The following is a 22,489-nucleotide window of genomic DNA, read 5'->3' as shown; positions in this document are numbered from 1 at the left end:
GCCCAGAGCTTTTCAATTCAGCTAGTCTAGCTATTCAACGTGCCTGGGAGGGTCCCTTGTCTCTGCCGTCCCCACGTGTTGGGATTATAGATGGGGCTGATTCAGGCACACTAGGATTACAGATGGGCTGTCTGGCATGCTTACATGACGGTGCTTTATGCACTGAGATGCCTCCCTTTCCCTATAACAGTTAAAATTTTGTCAAACTTCCGGTCTTAGTCCATCTTGTGTACTGTACCAGAATAGAGTAGAATGGATCATGAAAAGAAATCTACTCAGAACTCAGTGTTCAGATAGCCACATCCTGTGTGAGGGCTTCCTATACCATCATTCCACAGAGGAGGGAGGGAAGGAGGGAGGGAAGGGGAGAGGGAGGGAAGGAGAGAAAGAGGTTGTGGGATATTTGATCACACTGTGAAACTCTGAGACTGTGTTGATAAAATGAACCTTGGGTCACAGGGCAGAACCAGACAACTAGTTGACAAGAATTAGCCATAGAGAATATGGATGGCCCAGGAAGAAGGACAGAAAGACACACAGGAAGGAGCAGGGATGGACTTAAGAGATTCTTGGGCCTTTTTGACTTGGGACAGGAGAGACGCTCTCATGCTGGGTCCTTGACCAAAAAGGAAGGTCAGCTGGCTGCTTCTCAGCTTCTCTGATCTAGCAGATTTTCACCACAGTATCTGACTGCTGAGTTCTTATTGGTAACTAGAACAACTGAGATTAAAAACAACCTTTGGCATCCAAAGCGTAGCATGAGATCACATGACCGATTCCAAAGCTGCCACTTCTGCTGGCTGCCACAGGCCACTCCTGAGGCGGCTCCTCCCACAGCAGTCCCTGGGCATCTGCCCCCCCCCCGACCCCCCAGTGCCTCACAGCCCTACCACCAAACCTGCTTGTGCTCCTCCAGAGCCCACTCAGGCTTCTGCTGCCACACATCCCGAGTGTCTCACAACCCCACTGCCACAAACACCACAACAGATTTGGTAAGATACCTGGGAATTCCCAAGAAAAATCTTTCCCACATTACGAATGGGAAATAGCACAACGCATGGAGTTAGGGCCGTGGAAAAAATTAATGAAGGGATAACCAACTTAGCTGAGATTGACATAATGCTGCTTATAATTCCTCTCAGTTTGGTCATTCATACTTTATCCTTTAAAAAGTGGTTTGATAACTGTGCCAAATATGAAAAATTGACGGAGAAGATACAAGCCTCAGAAAGACCTACTAGTGAAAAGAAGGAAAATACACAGACAGGAACTTAGACAAGAACCTACAGCACCACTGCATGATGAAACTGAAGAGGGGCGGCCCAAGGTTGTTAGAAAACCAACCTTAGTTTATCCAGTTACTGTTCAAGAATGACCAGAGGCATCCCCAAAGTTATACAGAAGGTAAGTGGCATTTAACAGATGCGCCACCACTGTGCCAGTGGGCACATCTTGCTTGGTAGGGCGGCATTATTGTTTGCAGGGTTCACATCTGGGTAACACTGTGGATAGCAGAGCATCTCCCAGGCCTGTGAAGGCAAGAAGCTCCATGTCAGCTCCAGCGCATCTGCAACCAAGGTGTGTGGTGTCTCTAGCAACGGGGCCTTATCCTCTAGGCAGCCAAGACAAATGGCAATACCCTGTATTGTTTGAAAAATGTGGGATATTCTTCCATCTTTTTTTTTTTGGAGCTGAGGATCGAACCCAGGGCCTTGTGCTTGCTAAGAAAATGTGGGATATTCTTGACCATAGTGTTTGAAGGCTTGGCTAGAGCAACTCAACAAGAAGACAAAAGAAAAAGAAACAAGTAGGAAAAGAAATTAAGTATCCTTATTTCTATGCATCAAATACCCTGATGGCTACAGCAGAACACTTCTAGAACTGATGCGCACTTTCGGAAAAGTGGCTGGCTACAACAACAACAAAATGAAAATGAGCGGCCTTCCTAGATGCCAATGACACACTGAGAAAGAAACCGGGGAATCAGTCTCAGTCACACTAGCCTCAGAAGCAAAATACCTTCGAACAAACGTAACCAAGGAAGTCAAAGGCCTGTAAAATAAAACTTTAAAGCACTGAAGAAATAAACACAGGAGATAAAGGCATGAAGATGAAAAGCCCTCCCTCCCCACGCTCCTGATGGGCAAAATTAACTTTGTAAAAATGGCCCATCTACCCAAAGCAATCTACAGACTTGAAACAATCCCAGTCAAAATCGCAACTTCATCCTTCACATAAACATCGTAGAAACCAAAATGGAAACCAAAATATGGAAAAGCAAAAGACACCACATAGCCAAAGCAAATAATAATAATAATAATAATAATAATAATAATAATAATAGTAATAATAATGTTAGCCTATTGGTTCCCACCCTTCCTGATGCTGTGACCCTTTAATACAGTTCCTCATGTTGTGGTGGCCACCAACCATAAAATTACTTCATTGCTACTTCATAACTGTCATTTTGCTACTGTTATGAATCATAATATAAAAATCTGATATGCAGGATATCTGACATGTGACCCCCAAAGGGGTCGTGACCTGCAGATTGAGAAACGCTGTGCAAAAGGATCATTATTCTTGCTGTCAAGTAACCCTACAGAATCATGATGATAAAAGGAGCAGGGTCTGGCACAAAAAACAGACATGTAAATCACTGGGGTAGAACAGAGCCACCTGACATTTGACAGAGGGGCCAAAACTGCACATTGGAGAAAAGGCAGCCTTTTCCACAAACAGTGCCAGGGAAACTGACTCTCCACCTGTAAAGGAAGAGATCTAGATCCTTCTCTCCCTTTATGCACAAAAGGAACTCCAACTGGGTCAAGGATTGCAACACAAAACCTGAAACTTCCAAAGTTGAACGGGGAGTGAACGGCAAAGTACAGGTACAGGTAAGAGCTTCCTAAATAGTGGGCCAGCCACTTGGGAAATAAGGCCAATAACTGATGACCGGAGCCTCGTGGAGTTCAGAGCTTTCTGTGCAGTGAAGGGGACTGTCAGTCAAATGAAGAGGCAGCCCACAAAATAAGAGAAAGCATTTGCCAGAACTGTTATCTGATGATGCTCACCCAGTTTGCCAAAATCCCCTGGGTTTTTCTTTTTTTCTTTTTTTTTTTTTTTTTTTTTTTGTGTTGTTGGTTTTGTTTTTGTTTTTGAGACAGGGTTTCTCTATGTAGCCCTGGCTGTCCTGGAACTTGCTCTGTAGACCAGGCTGGCCTTGAACTCATACAGATCCACCTGCCTTTGCCTCCCAAGTGCTGGGGTTAAAGACGTGCGCCACCACCTTTTCTTAAAAGTTTTAAGTTCTGAACCAGATGTGACTAGCTCAGAAGTAAGTAAATAAATAAACATCTAAATTTTCCTCCTTGCTGTTGCACTTAGAAGATGTCTTCCATTCCCATCCCTTTTCTCTCTACTTTGAGGACTCACTCCAGCTGTCCCATTACTAGTTTTAAAACAGGATGTAGTTCTGTGACGTGAACTGAGATGTCTCCAGTCAGAAGCTGAACTAAAACCTGTCAGCCAGAATGATTAGAGTCATGAGCAAGGCTGTCAACAAGAATGATTAGACTCATGAACTTCAGAGGAAAATTCAAAGTTAGAAATTTTAGAAACGAACTTGAAAATGTTCCATCTGGTAAACCTCTCATTAATACCATGAATAGAAGAAAAAAGACTTGGCACTACACACAAACCATCTACCAACAAAATTCATTTGTAGCTGCCTATTGATTGAAGTTTTAAAATACAGGAACCAGAGAAGATAGGTATGAGGTGGGAGAGGACTCTGGGGGATCAGGATCAAGGAACAGAAAAATAAATGAAAGGAAAACATTAAGAATAAAGAGTTGAGCCAGGCAGTGGTGGCTCACGCCTTTAGTCCCAGCACTCAGGAGGCAGAGCCAGGCAGATCTCTGTGAGTTCAAGACCAGCCTGGACTACAGAGCAAGATCCAGGACAGACATCAAAACTACACAGAGAAACTCTGTCTCTGTCTCGGGGAAAAAAAAGAATAAGGAGTTGAAAAACTCAAACTTATACTCAAAAGAGCTAGACTATTTTAATTAAGATGATATTCCAATCTTAAGTTGGAAAAACAGTGAGGGGCAAGAAAAAAAATTGAGGAAGATACAGGGTACTTTAGCAGTAGCTGCAATTAAAAAGCTCAAAGAGGGCTGGAGAAATGGCTCAGCAGCTAAGAGCACTGGCTGCTCTTCAGAAGGGTCCAAGTGTGGTTCCCAACACTCATTTCAAGCAGCTCACACTGCCTGTTATTCCAGCTCCAGGGGATCTGACACCCTCTTCCAGACTCTGCAGGCAGCTGCACAATGTGGCATACACATGCATATCCAAAAATGAAAATAAAAATAAATCTTAAAAAAATCAAAAAGTCATCTATGCAAGTTGGCAAGTCAACATGAAATGTTCTTCTTTGATTATAATCCAGAATGTAGCTTCCTCTAGAGACCTGAACCCCACTGTTGGCCAGGGACAGGCTTTAGATTTGGGGTTACATGTGTCAGACTCCCTTATTTAACAAGGAAAATGACTAAAGGTTGGAGAGAAAATAAGCATTCTAACCTGTTCCTTTCCACACCCTCTTTTTTTTTTTTTTTTTTTTTGTTTTTCAAGACAGGGTTTCTCTGTGTAGCTTTGGAGCCTGTCCTGGAACTCACTCTGTAGCCCAGGCTAGCCTCAAACTCACAGAGATCCACCTGCCTCTGCCTCCCGAGTGCTGGGATTAAAGGCGTGCACCACCACCGCCCGGCTTCCACACCCTCTTGATGGCTCTGATACTTCATGTTGTCATGGTCATCTAGTTACTAAACACACAGCCAAAGCATCTTCCACATCTCCCTCCTGTAACTCCATCTCTACTGGCTACAGTCTAAGGAACTGGCTTAGTGGAGATCTTCCCCATGGGACTGGATATGATAATACAGAAGAATGGGAGACTGACGCGTGGTTCAGAACACATGCTAATATTTGTTAAATACTGGATAGCACATAGGCTACATGTCTAGTACCACTCAGTGAACAAAACAGAAAAGCCCCTGTCATGAAGCTTATTTGACAGTGGGAGACAGAGAATGAAGATAAACAAGTCAAATGTCCACTACAGAAGAAACACTTGGGGTCTCTAGCACAGGGCTTTTTAAACTCTGACACTCTGTCACCCAAGAAATTATTATGTGCAGGCTGTAACTTGAGGCTGGGGGCACAGGGCCCAATGAGACAAGCCACTGAGGAATTAGCATAGGGAGTTAGGTCTTTATCAACCAGACTTTAGCAAGTGGGGAACTGGCACCAAGTTGCTTTATGCCTGACCTTGGTTCTACAATTAGACACCTGGGAATTGGTCCTTGTGTATATTCTTTGGAGGTTTATCTTATTAAGTCATTTGTGGGGGCATCTAGTCTGCTTTGAATCTGTTTTGAGGTTTCAAATCAGCTAATTGTATGTAGCTGTCTAGAACTGGGGAGACATTACTGTTTTCTTATGTTAGCCTGAGCCAATGATATAAAACAGGGACTAGATGTTTTACAGTCCTTGTGGAACAATAGATCTAGTTATGAAGCATATCCTAGTATATTTTCTATTTATCAAAATTGTATAGCTTAAGAAAAAAAATCATCTTCCTGACAATCCACAGATAAATGTGCCCAGTGTATTCATGGAGAAAACACACGACCAATCCAGACTACAGGAGGAGACCCCATTGCTGTTTGAGGAAGAATCGAGGTAGCACACAAGAAAATTACAGACAGGAGCAGACAGCATTCACAGTAGCCTGTGGCCTCATAAGCTTTGCTTGACAAGGCTTCTCCATCAGAGAGTTATTCATCTGGTGGGCTGACCTTATGAATATCAGTTGTCATCTGCTGTATATTCTTACAGTCTCCAGCATTAAAGCAAGTTTGCACACCAATGATATGACTGTGTTTGTTTTTATACTGAGAATCTTAGCTGAATGTTTGGTACTGTAGGATGTAGAGTCTCCTCAGAATTTCTTTGTGTGTGTGTGTGTGTGTGTGTGTGTGTGTGTGTGTGTGTGTGTGTGATGAAGTTGGAGGCAAATGCAGTATCAGGGGGCCTGTTGGAGCATTTAAAGGGGGTAGGGTTTGTAAACACTTATAAAATTGTCAAAGAATAAATTTCAAAAATTTTAAATGCCATCCTGATGACAAGTAGAAAATTAGCCAACCTTAGACCTCCAGAATATGCAAAAAGCAAATTCCTTCTTCTACTTGAGGACAACCTAATCTCGCTTTTTCCTAACCCACTCTTCCCCTCCCTCCCTCTCTCCTTCTCTCCCTCCCTCCCCCCAGTCCTCCCCTCCCTCACTCCTCCTTCCCCTCCCCTCTCTCCCTCTCTCCCTCACTCCCTTCCCCCTCCTATTTCCCTACTTCTGAAAAAACCCTCCACTCAAGCTTGTGCCTGAACATCACTGTTGTCCTTTCTATGGCCACCCAGACAGACGTCCCCTGGCATCCTGCAACCTTCTGTTCAACCGAAGCTCTTGAAGGACTTGATCACAAACCTATATAAACATATTTGTTGCAGAAAAGACATACCCTATATGTGAGGTCAGAGAGAGAAAGAAGAAACTCTCAGCATGGCTGACTTCTTGCTGTTTGAGTGGTTCGGTCTCTTCCTCGGACATGATGCATTGTCTCACTACACCTCACTAGACGTATCCCCTTCTGTGGAAACATTTTCTATTAAATGGTGCTTGCTCCAGACAAGATAACCTATTCCATTTTCAAATACTTGTCAAATTATTGTTTATATTGACACAAATACGCTTCCTCTTTATTCCTTATGGAACTAAAACTATACTCCTCTTCCATGGGGAGGCCTTCTTCTGACACACTGTGGATGTCATTGTCCTGGTAAAGGATAGTACTGAGAACTATATTAGGTCTTATAAACAACTAAATCATTGGGATTCTAAACCAACAGCTCTCTTTTTCCTCCCTTGGTTTTCTCTCGTTTCCTTATTTGCCTGTCAGCCGACCATGCAGCTCCACCTGTCAGCTGACCACACTGCCCAGGGTTCTGCCATCACCGTCTTATACCCCCAGGTGTGCATGCTTTCCTAGACAAGCTCATCACTCAAGAGTGTGTTCCACACTGTGTACACACCAACAACTCCCTTAACTACCCTTGCATCTTTGCCTCCTAGACTTGCCTAAGTCAAACACTGAAAAAACACTCTGAGCAAATATCCCTTAGGCTCATCAAATTCAACATGTCAAAAATAAATGTCAACATTTCACCCCATATATTCTGCCTTCTGTCTGTACCCTACTTGAGAAAACAACTCCATTTCTTCCCTACCTGGAAATCACTAGAATACATTTCAAGGCTCTCCACTTCCACTACGGCCCTAGTCCCAAGGTTCAACAGCTCTTGTCTAGGACATAAGTCCTACCATTCTTTGATTGGTTCCTCTGCTATTTCTCCTCCAGCCTATTCTGAAAAGATCCCAATTCATTCCTCTGACGGCACAGTGATGGTTCTGGGGTGCAGAGTGTTGAGTCCAGCCCTCTGCTCAAGGTCTTCAGTGGCAGAGTTGTGCAGCGGGAAATGACATTGAGGGAGCAGGTGGTGGTCACTTCAAGAATTATACTAAAAACTAAAAATGAAGCCTGGGGGCAACCCTTGTATTTCAGGTATAAGGAAGCTAAGGGAGAAGGACAGGGAATTTCAGCCAGACCTCATCTGAAATAAATAAAAGAGTAAATAAAAAGTGATTTTAAACATGAGAATCTCTCCCCCACCCAGTGGCCTGATCAATACTTAAATCTTTAGGATTCTAACCCAATAGTTCTGAGATTCTGTCCCATTTTCCCTTGGTTTTCTCCCAGGTTTCCTTTGTCCACCTGTCAGCTGACGGTGCTTGCTAGGGCTCTGTTGTCACCCCTAACACGTGGCTGTGCGCGCCTCCCTAGAACAAGTTCAGCAAAATGCAAGCACAACCCCTGGGCCTTGCCGTGTGTCAATGTGTGCAACAGAAAGATAAGAGAGTCCGGTACTGGCCTAGTTGATTTTTCTAGGGAAAAAAAAAAAGCCAAAATCTATTCTAGAGAAAGAAACCAAAGCCAGAAGGAAGGATAATAGAGACCAGAGAATGCAGCCAAGAAGAGCTGTTGTTAGTTATTTTGGCGCCCTTACCCCGTGAGGAAGACGTTCCGAACACGACAAGACCACAGAAGAGTTTATTAAAGAGGATAGAGAATGTGACAGGCCTGTGTGAAGCACACACGTGAGTGAGGAGACAAGAGAGAGAGGAGAGAGAGAAGAGAAGAGAGAGAGACCTGTGCAAAATGGCGCCGGCTTTTTAAAGAGTGAGCCGCGCACGCGTACAGGACCGCATGTGGCCACTCCATGCATGCGCGTAGATTACATGGCCGTGTGCGCTTTACGCAACCACGTAAAGCCACGGAGTCCTAGCCACGCTGACCTGGAAATGGCTATTTTGAACTGGAAATAGTTAGGCGATCCACCGGGCAAGCCCAACCGTGTGGACTTGTTGTGATTTCCTATCAGCTGTGTTTGAGGTTCTGAAGAAGTTCAGGAGGACAAGTGCAAGCAGAGGCAGATGCTGACTGCAGGCTGGAAGATAGATGGGCAAAAGGCTTCCACAGCTGTTGCAGTGTGAATAAATGCCATCTTTATTGACACCGTCCAAGAGACTGCAATAAAAATGTTAAATGTGTTTCAAATATTTTATATATCAGACTGATAGAATATCTAGCAGGGGAAGATCCTAAGTTTAGAACAAAGAAGTCTAAGACCACCAGGGAAATATGATATATATGAGTGTGTGTGTGTGTGTGTGTGTGTGTGTGTGTGTGTGTGTGTGTACATGTCTGCAAACCAAACCTGCTTAGTATTTAGAATGCTTGGGTTTTTTTGATTTTTCGGGACAGGGTTTCTCTGTGTAGCTTTGTGCCTTTCCTGGAACTCACTTGGTAGCCCAGGCTGGCCTCAAACTCACAGAGATCCACCTGGCTCTGCCTCCCGAGTGCTGGGATTACAGGCGTGCGCCACCACCGCCCGGCTTATAGATTTTTTGTTTGCTTGTTTGTTTGTTTTGTTTTTTGAGACAGTGTTTCTCTCTGTAGCTTTGGAGCTTGTCCTAGACTAGCTCTGTAGACCAGGCTGGCCTCAAACTCAGAGATCCGCCTGCCTCTGCCTCCCAAATGCTGGAATTACAGGCGTGCGCCACCACCGCCCGGCTTAGAATGCTTTTTAAAATACCAGTTCTTTAAGTTGTCATAGCTGAAGTATGACTTCCAAGTGCCCTGTCCCAAAGTGGGAGAAACAATCACTGTTCACATCTTGACAGCATAATTTAAAGAAAACACACTCATTTCCAGCGTACATCGTCCATGGGATATAAACTGTGCGTCGGTTCTCTTCACTATAACCATCCTTCTGTTATCCACTGGAGCCTTTGTTAGCTATCTCACCCTCAGCGTGCAACTTGGCCACTCACGGGGCCTACTTGGAAATCACTCAGGACGCAAGCTCTACTACTGTGCCTGACCGAGGCATTCCGAGTTTCCTCTATCACAACAGCTCCCACATTTGTCTAACAAAGGCCCAACAGGCCTCCCCATAACAAGGACTATGGGAGTCCAGCCCCTCAATAGCCCTCTCCAAGGGTCCAGGAAGAATCTACAACCAGCTGATAATCGAATCTTTGACAATATTAAATGAATCTATGCACATGAAATTCTTTAGTTCATTTGCTTTATTTTTCTGAGTCAGATCTCTCTCTACACGGCTTCAGTTCTGTTCTCACATTCTGCTCCTCTCTGCCCCTTCTCCTCCTGCCCTCTCATGACTCTAAGTTTTTGTCCATGTCTGTCCTCATCTTCATCCTCACTCTTCTCCATCTTGGTTCCTTTCCCTTCCTCTTCCAGAATTGGTCTCAGCCCTACCAGCAACCTGACCCTTACCACATCATGCCAGGCTCCCAAGGTCCCCACAAGAGCAGTGATAGCCAGCTTCATTTGCAACCCAAAGGGGGAGTGAATAGAGGGCATGGGGTCAGACAAGGCCTGGAATAAGTCAGGAAGGGAATTTATGTGCTCACAATAGCTTCTTCTAAGTGGTTAGTTTATCATACGTGTGCTCAAACTACAATCTTACAGGTGGTTAGGCGAAAGAGTCTGAAAGTCACTAATGGAAAACTGTCTCTGTTTTCTTGTGCCGCCGTACACTGGCAAGGCCAAGTAACTCTGCAGGGAGCTAGGAAACCTGCCTCAACGCTACAGTGCACCTGGTGTGCAAACAACCCTTTTGTTCTGAGTCTGTCGCTCTGGAATGCCATTTGGGCTGTGAGAGAAAAGAGGGTCTAAGCTTCATTTGCACAAGAAACAAAGCTATACACCTAAGTTCACCTGTCTCCTAGGAGATAGGTAGTGTCTCCATAAGGGTGCTTACCTTACTTCAAGAGACTCGGTGGTTGGTTTGAAATGCTTTGTCCCGAGAACTATATCAGATAAAATACACTGTTAGAAGTTCTTGGGGGAGGTATGAGAGCACACAAGAAATTCATAGCAGGAAACAGCTGATATATTAAAAGCTGAATAACACCAAATACTTTTTGAGATTTGGGTTCCTCTGGAAGAATGCCTTGATTTTTCCAGGAATAGCTTTACCATATTCAGCTGAATTCTTACTACATTCCTGCAGCTCATAGCATCCCCAGATGGAGAGACAGGCTTCTCAGTAAACATTGTCTTGGGTATGAGAGAAATTTGCATTCTATACCTTCAGAGAGACCAGGACAGATTGCTTCTGGACCCAGGGGCAAGAGTCTGATCAAACTGCTCCTAGAGGACCCATTCAATCAGGAGCAGCCTTTGGAGGAGTGCTTACAGCTTATAAATTGTGGCCTGAGGAACACAACCACAGTTTGAAAGCAGTTCTAACGCTGAAGGGGCATCTCTGTAGCTCTCTATAAGGTCAAATAGACCAAGGGACCTAAACCAGACTCTGTGGAGACTCCACACAGTTAGGAGCCACTTGGGCTGGAAGGGGACCTCATTTCTCTGTGAGGAAGGACAAACTTTGCTACAAGAAACAGCCTGCCTTATTTAGAAGAACAATTTAGAAAACTTATTAGCTCACATCTTGAAAAGCAGTGATGAAGTTCAGGCTCATCTCTCTTCAATTCTCTGTCCATGTGTCTACTCTATGCAAGCGGGGGGCAGTTTTAGATCTAATGTCATAAACCTATCATGAAGAGCAGGCATCTATCCTGTGGATCTCTTAGAGTCGAAGCAATGATTCTACCCCAAGTTCCCATTAAGCATCTGTGAAAATGACCCATAACTGTCCTTCCAGCAACTGGTCTAAAGGGGACTGGGTCACTGTTGTGTTTCTCAGAAGCACAGGTAAAGAGGGGTCAGGGGAGAGGGGACTTATCTTTCCCTGGAGCTCAAGGGCTGTGTCACAAATGTTGAATCCTACATCTTAAAAGATGATGCTTCCAGGGAAGGAGTGGGTAGGATTTAAGGAGAAATGGCAGTGTCTGAATTTCCCACAGCAACTCTGTGCTCTCGGGCCTTATCCATATGTTGAAGGCCAGTAAAAAAAAAAAAAGGCAGTAACCACAGCAACAAGGGCAGCCTTGAAATTTGGAGTGAGCACTAGGCTGTGGACCCGGCCTATGTAGTTTAAATAGAATTGGAAAGCCTTGGACCCATTTCATCTTCTCCAGGAATATGCTCAACTGTCAATTCTGTATTCTGACAGAGTCCTTTAAAAGCTCTGTTCAATGCTTTGGAGTTGAGGATTCTGAGTGATACCAGTAATGAATTCATATCTCTACAATGCCTATCTTTACACTTCATTGTCATTAAATGGAAAATTCAGCTATTCAATATGATGATCATTTCCAGCCTTTGATAAGATTTTTCCATTTTCTTTTTTTTTTTAATGTTTCTAAATTGTAATAAAGCTTTAAAGACTAAGGTACCCACAGCTTCATTCATCTGTCTCTCAAGTATAATGAATGTGTACAGGCAAAGAAGAAAAGGGATACAGGATTTGGTGTAATCCTATAACCTCGCTCATTTCCTTGTGGAAGGTTGAATAATTCCAGAGGAACATCACATAATACCGATGAGTTATTGTCTCATCGGCACTAAAGAAATATTCAACACAATGTGCATGTATAAACTACAAAATGAAAACAGCTCACATACAAAGCATCATTAGGAACCAGTGCAATCAGAAGCTGTGTGTACCTCTGGATGCATGTACACACATCACAGAATACTGGAAACACTTCTCAGGAAACAGAATACTAATATTACAATGTGAAAAGACTGAAAACATACTACAGTTTTCTGTCACACAGAACAAGAGATCATCTCTCTATCCTCTCTCCCTCTCCTCTCTCTCTCTCTCTCTCTCTCTCTCTCTCTCTCTCTCTCTCTCTCTTTCTCTTTTAACTATGTAAGTCCAAATGCTGACAACATACACACCTACAGTGATCACTAGAGGTCTTTTGTTGGAGTCTGCTTCTAAAATTTCATTTTATACCTCTGCCATTTTCAGTTTAGTACAACTGTTTTTTGTTGTCTTTTTTTTTTTAAGGAGAATGAATACTTTCTGTTTTTTAGACATTTTTATTGTGAAGTATTTTAAGTCAGTAGAAACATAGGCAGGAATATCTTAAACTCCTACATACTGGCTCCAACAACTGAAAACTTGTGGCCAGTGTTGTTATATTTACAACCCTATACTGCCATCTCTTTGTTGTTTTGAAGGTAATCAAGACATGTAATTTCATCTACATATATTCCAGCATAAGTCTCTAAAGAATAGGACTTATACATATAATTATTTCTAAATAATATATTAAACATCTAGTCAGTCTTTACATTTCTACTTTTTTGTTAGATAGCATCTCAGTCCTTTGCCTAGCCTGGCCTTGGATTTGTGGCATTCTTCCTACCTCAACCTTCCCAGTGCTGAGCATGCAAATGTGAACCACCCCATATGGCTTGTTTTCTATATATTTTGCTTGTTTCCAAATTCCTTTGTCTCCCAAAATATCACACACTAAATTTTCTAGGTTTGGTAAGGCAGGAAAAATAAATCATCTTGATGATTTAGTGGTATTCTGTATGACAGCACTTGGCAAGGAGAGTGCAATTGACAGGTAATATACTATGATACAGATGATGATAATTGTAAAAATAACAAGATGATAGAGACAATGGTGATATGATCCACAATGAGCTCTGCCTACTAAGCAAAAGAGCTTCATGAAAATGGTGTCTTCACAACACTGGAATAGAAAGTAACTTCCTAAATGACATTTTCTAGGATGATGAAGAAGAAAAAATGCAGGAAGCCTGATTGCATATCAAGCCCCCTGACACTCAGGGCAACAGTCTTTCAACTTTAACATTTGGTTCAAATGTGGATAGAACTAAAATCAATGTCATTCAACCCCAGACCAAGACTAACTTCTAAGCGGGGTGTTGCACAGTCTCAATGTGCGATTTCCCCATCGACTCATCTGTCTGAACATTGGTCCCCAGACACTGACACCATTTTGAGAAGTGGAGAATAGACGGAGGAAGTAGGTTGATGAGACAGGAATGGAGGTTTACAGCCCAGTTCCACTCCTGTTTGGTCTCTGCTTCCTGACAGTCGATATGATGCCACATACTCCCGCCACCACGGAGCTGCCTGCCACTGTGACCTGCTTACCCTGGTGGACTGTGTCCCCGATTGTAAGCTGACAACAATCTTTCCTTCCTCACATTTTTTCCGTCAGGTACTTGGTCGTAGTGACAAGACAAGTGAATAACACAGAAAGCTGGTAACAGACTGTTTTGCCGGAACAGTGTTGAGAATTCAGAAGTGTGGTCGAGAGGGGTCCTAAAATGATATGAAAAGACCAGAATGCCAACACAAATGTTTACAGTAGAGACTGTGACCATGAGGTTTCGGAGCCAGGTAAGGCCTCCTGGGAACAGGCCTAGAGGCCATTTGTGTAATTGACTGGCAAAGAATGTGGCCGTGTCTGCCCATGTCCTGAGAACGTGAGCTGAGCTAAATCCACTGAGCTGTTTGGCAGAGAAAATTTCAAGACTGAATAATACCCAGGTTCTATGGTGATTATTACTTCCATCCAGACTTGCAGAAAGCAAGATCCAAAAGATAGAAAAAAAAATTTGTAGAGAAAGGGAGGTTACAGAGAGTCAACATTGAGAACAGGCAAATGAGGTGGCTATAACTGTTGGTAAGATTAGCGTCATCAAGGAGAACACTCAGACTTCACAGTGGGATGATGAAGAAGTACCCTGAGAAGAAGACTCTGCCTGCAAATTCATCTGAAAAGTGATTGCTTAAACAGGGGGCCTCCATGGTGCCCTCCTCCAGCAAGGACACCAATGAGAGTATTTTCAAAGGTTCAGCTAAAAGAAGCGCAGAGGCCATGGTATCTGTAGTCCCAGGGGCTGGGCTTTATCTCAAGACAGCAGTATCATGAAACATGCAAGAGCGGGGGGTGCGGTTCTTAGAGGCTTGCATCAAGTTTCAAGAAAGCTTCTGAAGCTAAATCAGGTTCCCTGGATTGGTTTCTAGAGTGGGCTATGCATAAAGCTATGAAGACAGTGCCTACCTAGATTATAATGGAGATCCCTGAGTATTAGCTATTCCAAAGCTATGGCACATTTGCTGAGGAAAGCTGAAGACAGTAAATTGAGCTGGCCCATGAGAGAGGCTTCAAATGCTGCAGCTCAGAGAGTTGATGGAGCAGGCTTACCCAAGCCCACGATATCACAGTAGATGCCATCAGAAGCCCCAGATGCCCCAGACATGAGCTACAGTTTGGTGGTTGCCTTGCTGGGTTTTGATCTTGTTTTGGTCTGGCCTTCCCATGTTACCCTCATGCTCTTCCTTTTTGTTTTCTGTTTGCTGTTTGGTTTGGTTTGGTTTTACCCATTGGTGAGACTATATTGGTGCTAGGAGAAGGGGACTTTGATGTCTGTGTGGTCTAATGTATCCAAGGTAGAGAGAGAGAGCAAGTGTTAAGGCCTGGCCATGGTCGGGCAGGGAAGACAGAATTGCCACCAAATGCACTGGGGATGAGTAGCTGCCGGTACTCCAAGGGCAGGGACCCCTCCGCATGCACATGCAATGAGACTTGATCCATGATTGGTTCCTACCGTCACATCAGCAACTCCAATCCTCTGGCTTCAGAGTCCTACTGCCAGTGTGAGCGGCAAATACCTCCAGGTCATTGCAAAGATACTAAAGATATTTGTCTAGGCACTTCTCTGCCCCAAGAGTTCTTCTCCACAAGCTCTTAGTGCAGAAGCTAAAGAGCTTCAGGTCGTGGCTCCACCCAGCCCTGCAGAGGTCTTGTAGTGGTGTCTAGGACCTGAGCTCTGGTCCTGGATGGAATCCTGGCTGGCGCAGACTCCAGGGGCCCCGAAGATAAGACTGCAGCCGAGGTCGTGGAGGCAGCTCAAGAAACTGATGTGGCTGCTCATCCTGGAGTAAATCACAGGTCCTGGAAGCCAATTCTGGACTTGCTGGCCTGCCGGAAATACCCTGACGCCCGGAAGATCCTCGCGTCCCTTGGCCTCAGCAGCCTCCTGGGATCCCGCTGCTTCTCTTGGTCCTGGAAGCTGACCTGTAGAGAGAGAAGGGTAAAGAGAGGTACCAAAGCTAGTTCTGCTTCTGGGTTCTGCAGCCCCGACCCAGCGCTTCGTGTCCTGTGTCCCACAACTCCTTCAGCACTTCAACCCCAGTGTGAGAAGGGTTGGGCAGAGAGTGATACACACTAGGGAACAGTCAACCAAGGGCTTTAAGAGAGACTGGGTGTCTTCCAACACTATATCCGTTGGCAGGGTGGCAACAGGGGTTCCACGGTCGTCACCTGGAAGAGCTGAGGCCAAGGAATCATCCTCCAGATCCAGCAAAAGAGTACCTATACACACAGGTCAGTGTGTGGGACATCTGCGAGCCAGACCAGGTCTCCTCACTGACCAGCTGAAAAGATGGGACAAAGCCGAGGTGGGAGGAGACGGTCAAGGGTGAAACATTGGCATTCCCACATGGCACTGGGCAAGAGGCAACCCCTGGTTCACTTCCTGCTGAAATGCTAACAATCTCAGCCTTTGCTTCCTTTTGCCACTGGCTGGGAGTCCTGGAGGCAGGGTTGTGGTGGACTCCAGTACAGAAAGGTGCAGCTCCAGCCTTCCCAGGCTGCTTTCCTGTCTGGAGGACACGACCTGGCTTCACAACCTAGCTCCGTTAGAATACATTCTGGCAGTTGTCTTTTTTTTTTTTCTACCCTACCCCTTGGAGGAAGGTGTTTGAAGCGAAGTTCTCTGTATTCTGCACACTCCACAAGAGCATACAGTGTCGTCTGATCCAGACAGGAACTCTAGGGGACCACCATAGCCAGGGTCCACCCCTCCCTGTTCTTCCCTTTTGAAACAGGAATGTCTATCCTGTACCTTTGTAGTGGGAAGTATGTAACTGTTCTTTGTTTTGTTTTGTTTAAGGATTCACGGTTAAGCTACTGCTTTGAGTCTCAAGAAGAAACACTGAACTTTTGAACAGTGTTGAACTGAAGGCATCTGTATCAAGAGGTGGATATTAGCCTATGAGGATGAAGACAGAAATGTTATGGTTTGAGTGTAAAATGACCCCCATGAGTACATGTGTTTAAACAAGTCATATCCAGCTGATGATAGTGTTTTGGGAGGTACATACAGCAGGAAGTAGGTCACTGGGAACAGCCATGCCTTTCCCGCCATGACTGATTGTATCACTGAATTGTGAATTAGAATAAATACTTCCTTCATTAAATCATTTCTTCAGGTATATGATCATAATGAGGAAAACCTCAACAAATACATGATGAAAAGACAATTTTATGAAGCATAATTTCTCGATCCCAGGTAACCTATACATTTGGTTTTGCTGTCCTGTCTCATCTAAAAATCCTATCTGTGATATATTAAAAGACTAGAGAAAGACCAGAAAACTTTACATGTGATAATTATTTCCATCAAAATATCAACATATGGGGGGCTGGAGAGACGGCTCAGCAGAGGACCTGGCTTCTCTTTCAGCATCCACCTGGCAGCTCACACTTGTCTATAACTCCAGTGCCAGGTAATCTGACACCCTCACACAGACATGCAGACAAAACACCAATGACCATTAAATTAAATTTAAAAATTCAACATACAATAGCAAGTAAGTTTTTTAGAAATTAATAATGAACATGCTGAGAAAGATTTCAGTAAAATAATCCCATCTGCAAAAGCCCCAAGAAACTAAAATACTCATAAATAAGCTTAAACAAAGAGAACAACGACCTCTACTGTGAAAACTACACAACAATGAAGAGAAAACATAGAAGAGATACAAGAATATGGGAAGATTTCCCATGCTCATGAATCCTAGAATTAGAAATATGAAAAATGGCCATATTACCAGAATCGTGCTCAGACTCCATGTGATCCTCATCATAACTCCATTCTTCACCAAAATAGAATAAAAATACAAATGTGATCACAAAGGATCCCAAATAGTCAAAGTATCTGAGCAGAAAGAGCGGTGCTATGGGAACCATAGTGCCCAATTTCAAATTACACTACAGAGTCACAGTAACAAAAATATGAGACCACACAAAAGCGTCTATATATGTCTATATGCATCTATACATGGCTATACAGACCAAACAAATGGAATAGATGCAGAAATAACCCATGCAGCTATAGCCCCTAATTTCTGACAAATGTGAAAAGTATACATTGAAGAAGGCAGTCTCTTCAACAAACGGCCCCTGAATCCCTGAAATTTCTAGGAGAAAGCAGAGGCAACACATTTTAAGACACAGGTATAGGCAAGAATTTTCTGAACAATAGCTCCAGAAACAATCCCAAGAACTGACAAGCTGGGTGGCACCAAGTCAAAAGCCTTTGCATAGCAAAGGCAACAATGTGTAGAGTGAAAAGACAGGCCTCGGGATGAGAGAAAAATCCTGGCCAACTATACATCTTATAGAGAGTGTCTAGAATCTATAAAGAATGCAAAAACTTAAATACCAAAATAACAACTATCCAGTCAATAAAGCAGCAAACAAGTTCAAGTACTGAAAAAAGATATTAAAATGTTCAATGTCCTTAGCCATCATAGAAATTCACATCAAAACTACCTGGAGATTCCATCATACTCTAACTTGATGCCTATCATCAAACAATGAACAGTAAATTCTCGTGAAGATGCTAAGGGTATTCTTATAAACTGTTGGAGAGATAGAAATTAGTGCAACCACTATAAAAATCAGTCTAGAGTTTCCTCAAAAACTAACAGTCCAGAGTTACCAAATGATTCTGCTGTTAGTTTGGAATATACTCTTAAAAGTCTAAGTCAACATGCCACAGATTATCTATGTTTGCTGAAGCAGTATTTACAACATGGAACTTTATTCTCAATCTGGACTCAGTCTACAAGCTTATCAAGTGAGGAATGAGTGGGGACAGTGTGGGGTCTATACACAACGCAGTTTTATCCAGCCATAAGCAAGAATTAGATTGTGTCACTTGCAGGGAAATAGAACTTCAGATTGTCTTGCTAAGCCGAATGAGTGAAACTCAGAAAGACAAACATCACAAAGGAAGACAGAGAAGAATGAGAGGAAAAGGAGGCTAGATGAGCCTGGAAGTGACTTGAATACTGCCTGAGCAAAAGTGATAGGAACAGGAGGCACATGTGTGACCACAGAAAACAGTCCCAGGCTGGTGCTGATGGCCCAGAGGATTCCTGAGGAGGACTTGTCTTCAGTCCACATTGGAAGACTGAAGGAGCTGCTTCTGAAGTCAGGAGAGAAGGGAAGCAGCAGCAACAGGGTAGATTAACTCAACAGCAAGACATGAACAAAGCAGATGAACTCAGCAGCAAGACATGGACCAGGTAGATGAACTTGCCAGCATAATGTAAAGGCAAGTAGCTAAAAAGCAAAGCTTTTTCAAAAAATACAATTACATAATTTACCTGCATTCACTTGGACCTCCTTGGTGCTACTGAACAGCAGCACCCGCATTAGGGCAGACTTTCCACTTCATATAACTTGATCAAGAAAATTCCTTACAGATGTGTCCAGCCAAGTTCACAGCCACATCCCTCACAGTGCTCATCACAGAACTGTTCCTGTGTTCTGACTTCCCCCTTAGAAATTGCTTCCCAGAGAACCCAACATGTAACATGTGCATAGAATTCTTTCAATATCGACAGGCCCGGGACATCTCCATGATACTCAGTGTGGTCACTACCTTTCAGCTTTGTTCAAAGTTCTGGAGACAAACTAATCATCACTACCCATTACTGAGTATTTACCTATGCCAAAAAATTTACACATTGACTCAGACTTTCGAATTCAATATATAGACAAGGAAACAGGTAGCATAGAGTAGTGCCAGGATACAAGGCAGGCAGACTTTGGTGTAAATGGTCTTGGTTCCATTTCCCCACTGCTTCCTGTTCATATAGGTTCAATGATGGCTGTGTTCCTGTGTTAGTCAATGTCAGTCCCCAGGTAGGCACTCACATTCCCTTGGTGGGGCCAGATAATTGGGATAGAATTATCACACGTTTCCTATTAGCAGATTCCCCTCTTACTCGCTATGTTCAGTTTATACTACCAACATTTCTGTTCATTACCTAGAAATGTTGGCTAAAAGCCAGTGAAACAGAGCCTGAACTAAATATAGATACAAAATACAATAGGATAGAACAGAAAAGGTCATCAGTGTTTTGCCTACACGTATGGCTATATACCACGTGCATGCCTAGTGTCCTCAGAGATTAGAAGAGGGCGTTGGATCCCTTCATACTGGAGTTACAGATGGTTGTGAGTCACCATGTGGATGCAGGAAATCGAACATGGATCTTCAGCAAGAGCAAAGAGTGGTTTTTAACTGAAGAGCCATCTTTTCATCCCACACTAAAAGTATTCTTAACCTTGAAATTGCAGGAAGTAATAGGTAAAGGCTTGTCAGTTATCAAAGCCTACTGCTAGAGCACAAGGGACTGCAAACAGTAGAGTCTAAATGCCAAGCGATGTGAACGGTCTGCAATAACCAGGACTTACCTTTTTCTTCATTTTCCTTTCTGTACAAATATAATAAACAGCAATCAATAAGAAGGAACAAGCACATGGGAAATAAAAATAGTAACGCGAAACTTCTTTTAAAAAAAACAAACTGTAATTATCTTTGTTTTTGGGCTCAGCTTCATCGCAGAGAGAACAGGTTCCTGAACATGTTCCTGGCCATGCTTGCTATTAACGTGACTGAGTGATAACAAAACAAGTTCCCTTTTATACGTGTTTCCTTTTCAGCCTCTGCGATGTGAAATAAACACGAAGCTGTCAAAAAAGAATAAACTGAGACAAGCTAAATGAATTTGCCACTGATGATAGTCATTATAAACAATGTGGATGTGGTCCCGCCTCACTGGCATTTAAATAATCCGTCAAAACGCCACCATGTCCTAAAATCTGCATTTGGAATCAGGGGAGATGTAGAGAAACAAGGGCATAGTGAATGAAGTCAACAGAAATACCCTTGATCCCGACACCAAACCAGAAGAGCTTCGTCCCTCCTCTTCCCCCTCCTCAACTGTCTCCCTGGACGCCTCTGTGAGCCCTCTCCTTCCTCAATACTAAAAACACTCCCCAGTGTCTTTAGGAACTTTTCACTTTACAGAGCCAGATAAAGGCGAAATTATTAAATATAATGAGCTTGTCTTTCATTTTAAAAATGGGGGTAGCCATTGCTAATGAGGTCCTTGTTAAATTTATGCGCACTCTCAAAAATTCTGAAAAGTATGTGAAGTTCTATCACAAATACGATCAATTACCTTCCATTTCTGAGAATACCTTCTAGTGTAATAATCCTAAAAAATAAAATTATGCTACTGTTCATTATAATAAGAAAACCTGGGGGGGGGAAGCAAATACTATTCAATATGGTTATAGTTTTTTTAAAAATATGATACAGGACACAAGGAAATACTATGAACTCTTAAATGTCAAGAGTTTTAAGCATGTTTGAAAAGTCTTATGTTGAGTGGAGGTGTGGCTCAGTGCTAAATCACCTAGCATTTGTGATGCCCAGGGCTGGGCCCCTAACACTGAAAAACGTATGTAATCAAGTTAAATGAAATTAGCAGATTATAAAATTATGTGTATAATACACTCTCAATTATGTTCAAACTTACAAAAATATAGTCCTAGCTCTCCTCATTTGTTTTTTTGTTGCTATGCTAAAGACAATGGCCAAAAGTGACTTAAGGGAGGAAAGGCTTCATTTCAGCTTATGGGTCAGTCATATAAACAGCCAGAGCAGGAACTCAAGACAGAACCTGGAGGCAAGAACTAAAGCAGATGGCTGTTTGGAACCTTGGGCTTACACAAGGACACTTGGCTCAGCCTGGAAGAAGGGGACTGGACCTGTCTGTACTGAACCCACCAGGCTGAATTGAATCCCCAGGGGAGTCTTGGCCCTGGAGGAGATGGGAAGGGGGAAGGGGGAGGCGGGGCGGGAGGACAGGGGAACCCATGGCTGATGTGTAAAACTAAAACACAAATATAATAATAATAAAAAGAAAAAAAATAAAAGTGAAAAAAAAAAAAGAACTAAAGCGGAGATGGAGGAGCATTGCCTACCGGCTTGCTTCCCTGGGGGTACTCGACCAGCTTTCTTGCACAGCCAAGGACCACCTGTCCAAGTGTGGTAGCACGCACAGTAGGATGAGCCCCCCCACTACCAATAATAAATCAAGACAATGCCCTACAGACATGCCCACAGGCAAGTCTGATAGAAACAACTCCTTGATGGATGTTCTCTCTTCCCAGATGTCTCTAATTTATGTAAATTTAACAAAAACTAACCAGCACACTGGCCAAAGATAGCCAAAATAACTTTGGAAATGGTAAGGAAGGAGGAGGATTGTACTCTTTCTGTGTGTCATCTTACTGCTATTTAGCTTTTAATGTGTAAGCAAGGGCTGAGGCTGACAGACAGACCAATGAACTAGAATAAATTACTACATGTATGACACAATATGATTATTTACACATATATACACGTATACTTAAAGTATATACAAATAAGATGCTATTAAATAACATTAAAACAATGAACTCCAAGTGGAAATGTATAATTTATGCATAATATAGTACATACAATTAAGTTGTCCACTCATGCTATATTTAAAATCTAATATCCATATAACCAACTTAAATATGAAAAAACTAAATATTTTGCAGGAAAATATTGATTGTATCATTAGAATCTAAGAGTAAGAAAACATCTCTTAAATAAGATACAAAAGGTAAGTCTTAAGAAAGATTAACCAATTCAACTACACTAAAATTAAAACCCCATGCCCCACCCCCATGACTCCCTCTCCTTCC

At 43.0% G+C, this 22,489-nt stretch overlaps 1 pseudogene; it reads right to left on the bottom strand.

The window, feature by feature from the left end:
- Nucleotides 1-15,553: 15,553 nt before the first annotated feature.
- LOC118591920 lies at nucleotides 15,554-19,114 on the bottom strand (annotated as a pseudogene).
- Nucleotides 19,115-22,489: the final 3,375 nt, after the last annotated feature.

This window comes from Onychomys torridus, chromosome 10 (assembly GCF_903995425.1).
Source record: "Onychomys torridus chromosome 10, mOncTor1.1, whole genome shotgun sequence".
NCBI classification, from domain to species: Eukaryota; Metazoa; Chordata; class Mammalia; order Rodentia; family Cricetidae; genus Onychomys; species Onychomys torridus.
This window is presented reverse-complemented; position numbering and strand designations above follow the sequence as displayed.